At 39.9% G+C, this 12431-nt stretch overlaps 1 long non-coding RNA gene across 1 annotated transcript; it reads right to left on the reverse strand.

Moving 5' to 3' along the window:
• Positions 1-5060: 5060 nt before the first annotated feature.
• Positions 5061-10610, reverse strand: LOC149076897 (uncharacterized). Its single transcript, XR_016194124.1, has 2 exons — positions 10358-10610; positions 5061-6945 (listed from the first exon to the last, which is right to left on the reverse strand). It is a non-coding gene; the product is annotated as an uncharacterized LOC149076897 (long non-coding RNA).
• Positions 10611-12431: the final 1821 nt, after the last annotated feature.

A 12431-nucleotide genomic window follows, 5' to 3' on the forward strand; every position in this document is an offset into this window, starting at 1 on the left:
GTTCAAGCATGCGAGTGACTAAAACAGTGTGCAAACAAGTGAATAACTAAAAGAATTATTTTACAGACACAGGTGTACTTGTGAGAGGGGGAAGGCCAAGCCGTCTATAGCACAGGGTGGACATGGACGGAGGCTTTGCCCTTCCCTTCCCCAGCGTCAATGACTGCATGCATATATGAATGGACATCATCATGCCCCCCCACCTCTATCTCCATCTATGAGGGTGTCGAATTCGAGAGGAAAGAGTGGTAAAGAAAATTAGATTAGAAGGCGGCAAAACTACAAATATGCCTCTGACTATAGGCTTTTTTTTTTTTTCAAACTGAGCACAACTCAGGTCTATCACCATCTATGCGCGATTTACTACCTAGTGAGTTGTGCTGGAAGTGCAACTGTGTGTGTGCCTAACAGTCTGAATGCTTATGTAGTGTTGTGTTTGATTTTCCAGTGCCGCCATCTATATATGTTTCAGAAGTGAAGTGAGTGCTGTGTTATGTTTGAATTACATTTGTACTGTTTGTAGGTCTGTTGCTCTCTGTGGCGAGACTTTTTAAAGGGGAGATCGGCTCGAATTTGTGCCTTGAAGTTGGGAACCACACTGACTATAGACTGCGCATAATCACTTAAAAGGAAGAAAACCCCGATTAATAGTCGAAATGAAGAGAATGAACATATATTTTTATCAATCTGTGAAGTTTATATTTTACAGTGTCGCAATGAAGTGACTTTGAGTGAGCAACTCAACCAATCAATTACAAAAAAAAATGTATATTTATCAAGAGCATGAAATATGAGAGTAAAAGATACGAACGAATTCTGAGGTTTTTCCTTTTTCACCGACTGCGTATTTCTCTTTTTAAAAGAGAAATCTAATCACAAGGAGGGGAAAAAAAAATAAACATTGAAATTCACCGAAAACAACAGTAAACAAAAAATCGAGTAAATGTTTACTGACCAGTACCATTCCTCGCTCCATCCGTCTCAATGGGATCGGATCTGAAAATGAGCAAAAGATGAAGTTGTGGGCAACACATGACTTGGATGACCATATTTCTACAAAATAAATACGGGTGAATGAGACATTGGCACTCATTGCAAAAATGATGCTGAAGGTGAGAAAAGTCGCCAATTACTGTATTACCAAAAATCAGCTAAAATTTTACCAGTCATGGATAATGAAGCACCACAATTGGCAAAATTGATAGTCATGTCCCCCACATCCGGTCGAAATTGGAGGGGTGGGGAAACCCCGGGCTTCGGACCAAAGGATGCACCAATTTTACCTAAATTTCAACATTACGGGGGATTGCCAAAATGCGTGCTTGCCCCAGTCTACCAAGCATTTACAGTCAAACCTCGTTAGTGCGTCACCCGGTTAACACGTCCCTCCGCTTACCGGGTAACTTTTTGGAAGTCCCGAGTGCTCTACCATCTAAGCTATGGAAGCAGATAGAATATTTCAACCTTGGCGCGTATATATATGTTGAAAGGCACCGTACATGGACGGCGTCAACAATCAACTAATAGCTCGTGAATGACAAAGGGCAATCAGATGGCCATATGCATATAGAAACGTCCTCTCCACTTGCAATACAAGATTCATCGACAGACTGGTTATTTGGTCTCCACAAATAACCAGTCTTTCGATGAATCTTGCAAGTACAGTCGTGAGCAAAAACAGTGACCCGAAGTCATTCGTTTGGTCACTCCCACGCTCACACAATGTTTTGGTCATTCACATGGTTGTACACGCTCTAGGTCACTCCTTTGGTCGCTCACTGACATAGTTCCTTGCTCTATAGGTCACTCTTTTGATCATTTACACGTTTACACATGCTCTAGGCCAGCGGTTCTCAGCCGGTGCTCTACATGAACTTCCAAGGGCTCCGTGCGGCCACTCGAGGAAAAAAACCCAGTAAATTTGAAAAAAAAAAAAAAATTATAAATATTTTTTAATGATAAAAATAAGTCAGTAACTTTAATGAATAAATAAAAAATAGGCCTACGGGTCCTTCCGCCATAGAAATTATGTACCAGAAAGGGCTCCATGGGTCAAAAAGGGCCGAGAACCGCTACTCTAGGTCAGTAATATGCTTGCACGCATTTGGTCATTTGGTCATTCACTTGGTCCCTATATCTGTAGGTCACTCTTTTGGTTATTCACATGCGTGAAAACACTACTACAACTACTAAACCACACATGTACCTCGTCCATATTCCTCTGTGGAACCACTAACGAATTGGTACATGTTGGAATGTACGTATAGTGAAACCTGACGTGAAGTTTGTTTCTGTGTAATGCTTGTTATATGTGTAGTGCTGCCATCTGCCACCAGTTTTTTGTAACTATGAGTGAAGTGTAATGATTGAATAATTTATCGTTGTAGACCTGTTGCTCTCTGTGGCGAGACCTTTTAATGGGGAGATCGGCTCGCATTTGCTCCTCGAAGTTGGGAACCACAGAAAGCCAACTTCAGCCGACCACCACTGTGGCGACGGTGGGGTTCGAACTGCATGAAAACACTGTAGGACACTTAGTGACCTGGTCCTTCGCTATATAGGTCACTCACTGACCTGGTCCCTCACGTTGTAAGTCACTCTTTTTTCATTCACGTGTTTGCAACTCCCTAAATCACTCACTGACTTAGTCCCTTACTGTCTCGCAGCAGGTTTTATTTGGCAAAGTCTCTCGGGACATCTTAAATCATCAACGTTACCCCCTCTTCCCCAGGGGGATCGGGTCCAACGCTTTGGGAACCACTGTATCAAGGTAATATAGGCAAAGGAAGAAAACTCTTTTCGGATAGTCGTAGGGTGGCAAAATAAATATTACTCGCCTCAGAACTGGCACTGATGATGCACATAAAAATATGGATATAAATATAATCAAAATAAAGCAACCCAATGTAAAAGCATATATGTATCACGAAGAAAAAAAAACCTAATAATTTATACTATATAATACACTGCCTATAAAATGATTATGGTTGTCTTATTCTAAGTATGGATAGCATTTATCCCACCATGTAGCTATACCGTAAACAGCCAATGTTTCTTTCCGAAGTTCACCTAGGCACTATGTCAGCGTTCTTCAACTTTTTTCTACTTGCGAACCCGTGAATTAAGTGAACAATCTCACGGATCGGCGGGAGAAATAATTCACGAACTGGCGAAAAAAAAAGTATGGTAGAAAAAAAAATTTCATAACCTCATCTCGGACTTGTTACATTTCCATATTTATACTCTACTATGTATTATACATGCGAGAAATATTGTTGAGCGGTGGACCTCTGCTGTCACTTATTTAATAAATTCAAAACCATGTGTTATAATTCTTGAAGTAAAATTGGTTGCTCGTTTAAAACTAGTGCGCAGCGTGAAAATAAACAATAGGCTGTATGATACAGGGTGGTTATAAATAAAATGAATTCTGATGGAGTTTTTTTTTGATGAAGCAGTGTATATAAGATATATGAACCGTGGGGGAAAAGAAAGATTCAATAAAAAAATAGTTTGGTGTTTGACCACTTGGTGAAAAACTAACACTTTTTATTGCAGTTTTTTTCCTATGGTCCAAATAACGTGTATACTAACTTTCGATGAAATACGTCCACCACAACAGGCACTACATACAGTAGGTCATAGTAGTATCAGTGGGAATATACGTTATTTGGACCATGAAGAAAAAGATACTGCGATAAAAAGCTCCACTTTTTCATCCTGGTGGTCAAAAATTTAATTATTTTTTATTGAATCTTTCTTTTCTCCATAGCCCATATATCCTATATATCAAGTTTCACCAAAACGCCTCCATCAGAATGGGAGCTACATTCGTCTTAGTATCGTCAGTTGGACATTTGCTGCATCTTTGCTGAAAAAATTCATACACGTGGCTTCAGCGTTGCTTTTGTGATACAAAGCGCTCAAATCCTGTTCTATTAACTTCAATTCGATTCCCCTCTTGTTTTTATTACTGACACGGATGAACAATATTTTTTCACATAAATAGAATTTCAAAAGCATTCTTCTCACCCCACAATAATGCAGCTCTCCAATCACATAGTGGCAAATTTAAGAATTTGGAGAAATGTTTCACGGACCGGTAAGAAATTCCTCTGGACCAGCACCGGTCCGTGGATTCTAGTCGTTGAAGACAACCTCACTATGTGATTAAAAGTTTCCAGTGGAATGTTCACGAGATTCATGTGTAGGTTTTTTAGTAGTTTGGTCATTATCCGAAATAAAGTAAAATAGCGATAAGGAAAATCACTCTATTAGAATACAAAATGATATGTATCGCTAATGACTTTCTGGCCCGGTCGCGTAGGTATCGTGATGTCATCTCATCGAGTTCAATTCCTATATGTGGCACAAAAATCAAGAATTTCAGTCACAAATAACTCGATAAATTTTTATTCGATAGTTTGTATAAAAATATTTATTTCACTGTACATCCCTGTTCGCTCCAGAAGTACACATATTGAGGGTTGAGAATCAAAGTAGTCTTCGATTCACTCGTGTGGATATGGTAATTTGAAAACTGTTCGGTGATGATTTCCCCGTATAACATTTTAACCCCCCTCATGACCCCCTTGGTGGTTTAACGTTTAGAAACACCGTCTTAGTGAGTTTATGTTTTATAAATACAATACTGATAAAATTGCATATATAGCCTCCCCCCTCCCTTATGACCCCCACATAGATGCTGAATTTTGAAAAATCCCTTCTTAGGGAGTCTCTACATTACAAAATAAAAATACCGACCAAATTTCATATTTATAGTTTCAGCGGTTTCGGCTCGGCGATGATGAACCAGTCAATCACTCAGTCAGGGCGTGTCATTTTATATATACAGGGTGATTCAAACTCAACGTACAAACTTTTAGGCTGAGGAATATGGACGAGGTGCATGTGTGGTTTAGTAGTAGCTGGGGTTTCCGGTCATACATTCCTGTGCGATTCTGTTTTGTGTTTTCTACCTCCCCTAAAACTTTGTAAGTTGAGTTTTGAATCACCCTGTATAGATTGTTTCGACGGAGAGGAAATTCCCAGAACAGAAATTAAAAAAGAAGGAATTTAATTTTTCGAATAAGATACATACAAAATGGTTTTGCATACGTGTAAGAACTAAATATAATATATGTTTCGACACGATCAAGCACAAAAGATGCAATAAACTAAGAAATTACATAAGTTTTTTGTTTCCCGGAGTTTTAAACGTCATTTCTGGGGGCAATATCCAAATGGAGGATGATGAGATATGATGTACCACGTTATCCATGATAATCATGAAATGTCATATATATCAACATGTAAAAGTGCAATGATAAAAAATCATGTATCAGCTTAAATGATTTCAATCATGATAAAATACCTTTCAGAGAGAAAATACTGCATAGGGTGGGCCAAAATCCGTGACACGTTTCAAAAAACTCATAAAATCCAACGATCAAGGAACTAAAGTATAGCGTTATTTTATCGTTGTTCATCGACATATTTTCGTATATCACTGAAGTTCCATAAATGCCGTAAGGTTTTTTTTTAGAGGAATGGAAACCACACACACAAAGTTCAAAATTTTACGTGTAGAGGGCACTGAACCATAAAAGAAAAATTTTAGCAACAACAAAAAAAAACTTGATTCGAATTACAGTATTATTTTTATGTAAATGGAGCTTGGAACAGTTTCTTTTATTACCTACCGTGATTGCTTTTCAATCAGTAGTACATCCTTCATCAGGGGCGTCGGAAGTGTTTCTAAACTGTGGGTGCTCGTCTTTAGTTTTATATCGGAAATTTTAATTTCTGAATCAATTCTGGGGGTGCTCGGATCCACGCCACAAATTACTGTGGATGGAGCACCCATAGCACCCCGGCTCCGACGCCACTGTCCTTCAGTCCATGCATTTGCCAACATGGATTTTTGTAGTCTCGATTACTCGCACGAGTCTTCGGATTTTCAACATTAACCAAATACAAACGGTACATCGCCATCTATGCGTGACATTCCAAACTTTATATATATAATTTTTAAAGTAAATAAGGGAGTAAAATTCTTAATCTCATGAAACACATTTTACTCCGAATCGAACTACACTTTGATCTTAGCCAAAAGGCCGAGATTGACTGTCACGTGTCAATCGGGTGATTTAATTTTAAATTTTGTCATGGATTTTTGGCTCACCCTGTAGTGCAATAAAACGAACTGCCTGATAATTTTTTGAATTCATTTTATAAAATTGGACGGGACAAAATGCAAACTTGAATTTAAAAAAAAAAGCTAAAATTTTCTCTCAGATACATGTAAGAAGTTTAAAACACTCGGAGAAGAAATCTTTGGTTTGATGTAATGTAAGAGAGAAAACGACAAATATTCAGCAATACGGAATCCTCTCTAGAGGCCTCCTTTCAAAATACCTGTAATACTCCCTTCAGTGAGAAAATTGCGTATGTGGTAATGTCCTATAAAAAGAAATGGCGATCTAATGCGTTTTTTTGTTTTCTCGTAAGGCAGATGAACAACAGAGAAACTCACAACTTTTCCACATATTTATATTCTCTTTAAACTTGACTAAGCATCTTCTGGTTCATGTCCATGTTGGCTTGCATGTTGGATCTGACGTTATACTTCTTGCTGTCGTGCCTCCGTTCTCTGGAAGTCGAGACGAGAGCAGCGACGAAGAAACCGCAGCCACCGATAATGTTGAGTAGGCCGAATGCGAGCATGATGGGCCCCACAACGCGGTTCACGTTTGCCTTGATGTATCGATCGTAATTCTCGTCAGCGATGTTTGGTCTGATTTCCGTGTACGCTATCCCGGACAAGATGGCTCCAGCGAGCAGCAGTACGAATCCGATCAGCACGACGCACATCGTACAGTAGCTGATCGTCTTGATGTTTCCCATTCGAGACAAGCGCGCCGCCATCTTTGCAGTGTCGTTCCTCTGCAAATGAAACGAAAAGAAATTCAATTAAGTCATTTAATTTGATTTTAATCGTTAAGAAAAGAAAACTATGTGGGGATCTATTCAGTACCATCTTAACGCATGGGCCCACCATGGGGCGTGTTGTGTGTATGTGGCTCTAACGCAATAATATTGTCAGAGTTACGATTGTTTCGTGTTATACTACTCCAATTACTGCAAATTACTACTGCAATTTACTGCCATTAATGAGGTGGGTTGGAAATGAAGGTGCTGTCTATTGGTGGTCGCCTCAAGTTTGTTAGGGAAAATTTCTTATCTACATTCTCCCTCGAGTTCGAACCCAGGACCGTGACAGCAACCTTCACGGTGGTAGACGAGCATCTTATCACCACGCCACTCGGGCGGTACTGCCACCTGTCTTCCATATTTTGGAGTGAAAATGGCAAATGCCTGAACTTTCATGTTATGTAAGTATTGTCTTGAAGGTCTGCCTGCCGAAAGGTTTGCAAAAAAGTCTGCTATGTGGAGAGATCTTTTACAAATGAGAGACTAGCTTGCATTCACATCTCGTAGTCAGAAAAACGCAGAAAACCAACTTCAGCCGACCACCACTATCCTACCAACTGGGTTCGAACGTGAATTCTTACGATGCCCTCATGACCGCACAGAGGCCACACCTACAAAACTAAAGCCTCGTTCACATGTGCAAATATTGCGGTAGGATTGGGAGTCACCCGCTTGACGACTTTTTTCCTTCGTAGAGAAAAAATTGAGAGCAGTCATTGGTGCAAATTTTTGAAGCTCCCGAGACGGACTTTTCACAAGCCCTTCTATAATGAATTTATTGCATGAAAAAACCAAAAATGATGGTAATTGTCCGGGGCCTTGTAACCCCCACCGTTGTGGGAGCCAGGGTAATGGATGTCGTGTGAAGTTGCTGCCATCTACAAAATTAGAACTGAGAAACTGGCGATGAATAATTATTATTCTGAATGTAATTTAACTGCTGTTGGTCTGTTGCTTGCTGTAGCGTAATCACATGACTGGTCAGCTGCATTTCTTTCCTGAGGATATTTTTATTCATTTATTTTAAATACATGCTAAACTGAACAACCGCACTGTTAAACATATGCTGAAAAAATAGGAGAGCCCTTGGTTCTATCTTGGTTACAATTGATTCTGAGTGATGAAGTTGCCTCTTAGCTGAGAGTGGGTATCCCAATGACTTCCATCTCTACAGGTCTGACTTGGAAGGAATCCCGTTGAATGCTATAGCAGAATAGTCATTTGGAATCGGTTTTAAAGTGTTTTAGTCCCTTTTAGTTCAATGAGCTCTCGCATGCATAAAGCGATTATGGTGCGATTAAATGATATAGTGAGCGAATAAACGAGTGACATAAACATTTAATGGTCAAAGTATGTTATAGTATTATACAGTGGAACCTCTCGAGAACAGATACCATGAGAACCACGTTTTTGCCCGCTAACGGGGAGTGCCCGTTGTGATCTATTGCTTAATACATATGTGTGTGTGTGTATAATCATAATCGTATAATCAATTTCTGTTAATTTCAATGCCATTTGAAGGCTAAGAACTCAATATTTCTTTTTAAGAAATTCATTGTGACTCTCCCTTTGAAACATATGGTAAACCCTTAGCCCGCGGACCAAATGCGGCCCTGAAGGTTATCTGATGTGGCCTGCTCCCTCAAACCTAATTTTGTGAAAATGAATCAAGTGGCAAACTTACAGTTTGCTTAAATGACCCGTGGCACAGTTCCCTGAACATTTTAAGATCACTGAAGTAGGCCCGTGGCGCATTCACAGATCACTTAAGCAACCCGCGATACAGTTCAAAAACACTTAAGTGATCCGTGGCACATTTAGAGATCCCTTCAGTGACACATGGCATAGTTTCAGAGCACTTAAGCGGCCCCCAGTGTAGTTTCACATCACTGAAGTTACCCCCCCCCCCACATTCCCTAATTACTTAAGTGATCCGCGGCATAGTTATGGATCATTTGAGTGATGCGTGGCACAGCTCCAGAGCACTTAAGAGGCCCGGACACAGTTCCAGAGCACTTGAAGGATCAGCAAAACATTTAGAGATCACCAAAGTGGATCCGTAGGGAACTTATTATTAGGGAGAATATTAGTTCAGGTGCCCACAAACTAGCGAAAGGTTTTTCTCGTTTTTGGCGCACCGAGTAAGATGCTATTAAGAATAGTTCATATTTTTATAAAGGTTGGTTGATGACGTAAGAATCCTCCAACCCCCTCTCCCCTTGTCATCTAAAGTCAGCAAATCCGAAACCCCCATCCCATCGAAGCTGCCGTAATACTTGAATGACCCCTTATGAGTTCGTATTTGAGTAGATTTAAACTAATACAATGGAAATCGCGCATCATTTAAAAAATTTACGTAACATGGACTTCGTTATTTCATAGAATTATTATTCAATTTGTATTGCGTTGAAAGATGTCCTCTTCACTTGTTAATACAAAATAATGTACAGAAAACTGGCTGTGTAAATGAAAATTCATCTCTGTCTCTACGAGGGCTAGAACCCACGCCCTCTTGTATACCAAGCAAGTGCGCTACCAGTACGCTATAGAAGCAGACAGAATATATCCTCCTTAGAGAGTATGCTGAACGGCATGATGGACAGCGACAGAGATCAGCTAATGGCTCGTAAATGATATTAAGGTCACCAGATGGTGACATATATGAGAGAAAGATGTACTCCCCACTTACTCACGCTCTAAGGAGGAAATATTCGATTTGATTCTTTAGCGCAGTGGTGGCATGGGTTCAAGTACCCATAGAGGCGGAGATGAATTTTCCTTTCCAAAATACCAACATCTCTATACATACCAGTTTTCTGTATATGTTGTGTTGAATTTAGATCTATAAAACTCAGTGGATTTTTTTTCCACGTATGATTATTATTTGTTGATGCAATTTATTTTTCAAATAAAGAAACATATCCCGCATGGTCCATGTATGGTCCTGATAACGGCGTACCAAGAGAAATCAAAGAACGATTTCATTTGTACGTAATTTTAACAACTATTCAAAGCATGACTCACCTTTAATGGAAGCGATTATTATCTATAATTAGAAAGAGACAGACTTATATATATCTGACTATTAAAAACATCATTTTTTCATTTCATACAAAGGCGTATGGACTACTTTGAAAAGAATACTCTCCAAGGTAAATCATTACAGAACGCTGAATCACAGAAGCATCGCTCATTGCGGTTATTGCAAGAACCGACGCAGTTGCAAAACAAACAAGGGCGTGGAAATGTCTACAATGGCCACTGCGCTAACGGATGTGTTACAAGGTACTTGTGTCACACGTCTTTGTGATAATTTAAAACTTATATTTTACTGAAATCTAATTATATTGAATAAAATTCTCACCTTTAGATGTTTGGTATCCTATATACGTGTACTTCCTGTGTTATGAGGGATTTAAATTTTCAAGTTTTCACGTGTTCCCGAAGACGAAAACGAGCACTTCAACGAATATTTCTTTTCTTGTTTGTAAGAAGTAAGGACGAATCACAATGAGGCGGAGGGGGGGGGGGAAGAATTGCTTGCTTTCCGCTTTATCAGAACTTTAGAAGTAAGTATATAAAGCTAGGGAATTGAGATAAAAGGTACCTTGACGACTGTCGCAGCATTTTTTTTTCTTCTTTCGTTAATATTAGTTTCAGAGGTAAAAGAGAAGAAAATGTTATTTTTGTTATCTCTATTTTTTTTTCCTTTTTCTTAAAGGACTCTGACCTCTTCGTCGTATGTCACACAAAAAACGATTGGGAACAAAGGAAATAAAAATTCCCGTTTTTTAAAATGCTTTATTGTATTTGTCGAATTTTCGGAAAGAAACAGTGTCCTGAGGTGAATAAAATTCCGGGTTCGAACCCCACCGTCGCCACAGTGGTGGTCAGCTGAAGTTTTCTGTGGTTTTGAACTTCTAGGCGCGAATGTCAGCTGATCTCCAAGTTGAGAAGTAAGTCGCGCCACAGAGATATCCCCCGCCCCCCCGTTCCTAAAAAATGAAGGCCACGGCATGGACACACAGAATAATATTCCGTATTCAGCAATGGGGAAAATAAGTCCATTTTCTTTCCCACAAGCACAAGGACCTCCTTGAAAACTCTTCAAGGACGTCAAGTTAAGAACCCCTGTTCTAGCCAGAAACAACGTGAGACCAGCTACTAGCTACAGCTTTGCAATTTGAAAATGGTGTAGTTCAAACAGTAGCATGAAGTTTAATATTGAGTTAGCTCAAACTTCATGTAGCGTATACCAATTTTTCTTTGCTGACGTTACATGAAAAATTCAAGCATTTCCATCTTTACTTCAGAAAATGGAAGACAGATGGCAGCGCGAATACGAAATAAGCTCAATTAGACAACATAAATACGTTAGGGACACACGTACGCTCATAACATACATTCCGGCACGTGCCGATCCGTTAGAAATTCCGTAGAGGAATGTGTACGCGAGGTGCGTGTACTGTTAAGTAGTAGTAGTGCACAGCGGTCCACTGATTAAGGGGTCATTCAAGTATTACGTCAGCATCGAGGAGGAGGGGGGGGGGTTTGAAGGTTGCTTATGTCATCAATCACCCCTTTTGAAAGATATGAAATATTCTAAGCTGCTGACGGGGAGGGGGAAAGGGGGAGGGGGGGTCAGTGTGTTGCTGACGAGGGGGGGGGGGAGTGAAAAATGGCTGAAAATCTGCTTACGTAATACTTGAATGGCCCTTAATGACTAAAGACGCACACGCACCGGGTGCAAAAAGCGCGTGTGCGTGTAGGAAAAGAAAAAGTGCAGAGGAGAGAAGAAAACTGTTACGCGAGTGTTCTACACGAGTATCGGACTGGCGCGCGTTGTCCGTACGAACTCCATCTAAAATTTGTTAAGTGTTCATGTTTATTTTCGACAATAATCTATATTGTGGATAATAGTAGTATTGTAATTATGTGTTAATTAATTGTTAATAAACAGATGATTAGGGTTATCTTCGACTTACGTACTCTTTAAGTGTATACCAGGACCAAAACCACTGGAGATCTAGGCCAACTCATCATCCGCCATTACTGTGCACAGTGTGGCATCAGTATTATCGCTACAGCGAATAGATGCCCCCTCCCAATGCCGTTTTTTTAACAACTAGACGTCACGTTGCACAGAAAAGTCTTTTTCCACCCTCGATGAGCCCACTGGGATTATAATAATAGATTCGAAATCTCGCATAGTGAAACCCCCCGGCGGCACAGTGGTTTCCCAACTGCGAAGCATCCATACGAACTCCGTTAAGGTCTCGACACAGAGAGCAACAGACCTTACAACGGTGCAAATATTTAATCATTGCGCTTCATTCACAATTTAAAATGTAGATGACAGCACCAACATCACGCAAAACACTAGATAAGCATAAAGACTGTCAGGTACACACTTCCGGAAAAAGGGAGTAAAACGGCAG

The sequence above is a fragment of the Pholcus phalangioides genome, unplaced genomic scaffold (assembly GCF_987345545.1).
Source record: "Pholcus phalangioides strain wild (caught in Gottingen) unplaced genomic scaffold, Ppha-v1.0 ptg000015l_1, whole genome shotgun sequence".
NCBI lineage: Eukaryota > Metazoa > Arthropoda > Arachnida > Araneae > Pholcidae > Pholcus > Pholcus phalangioides.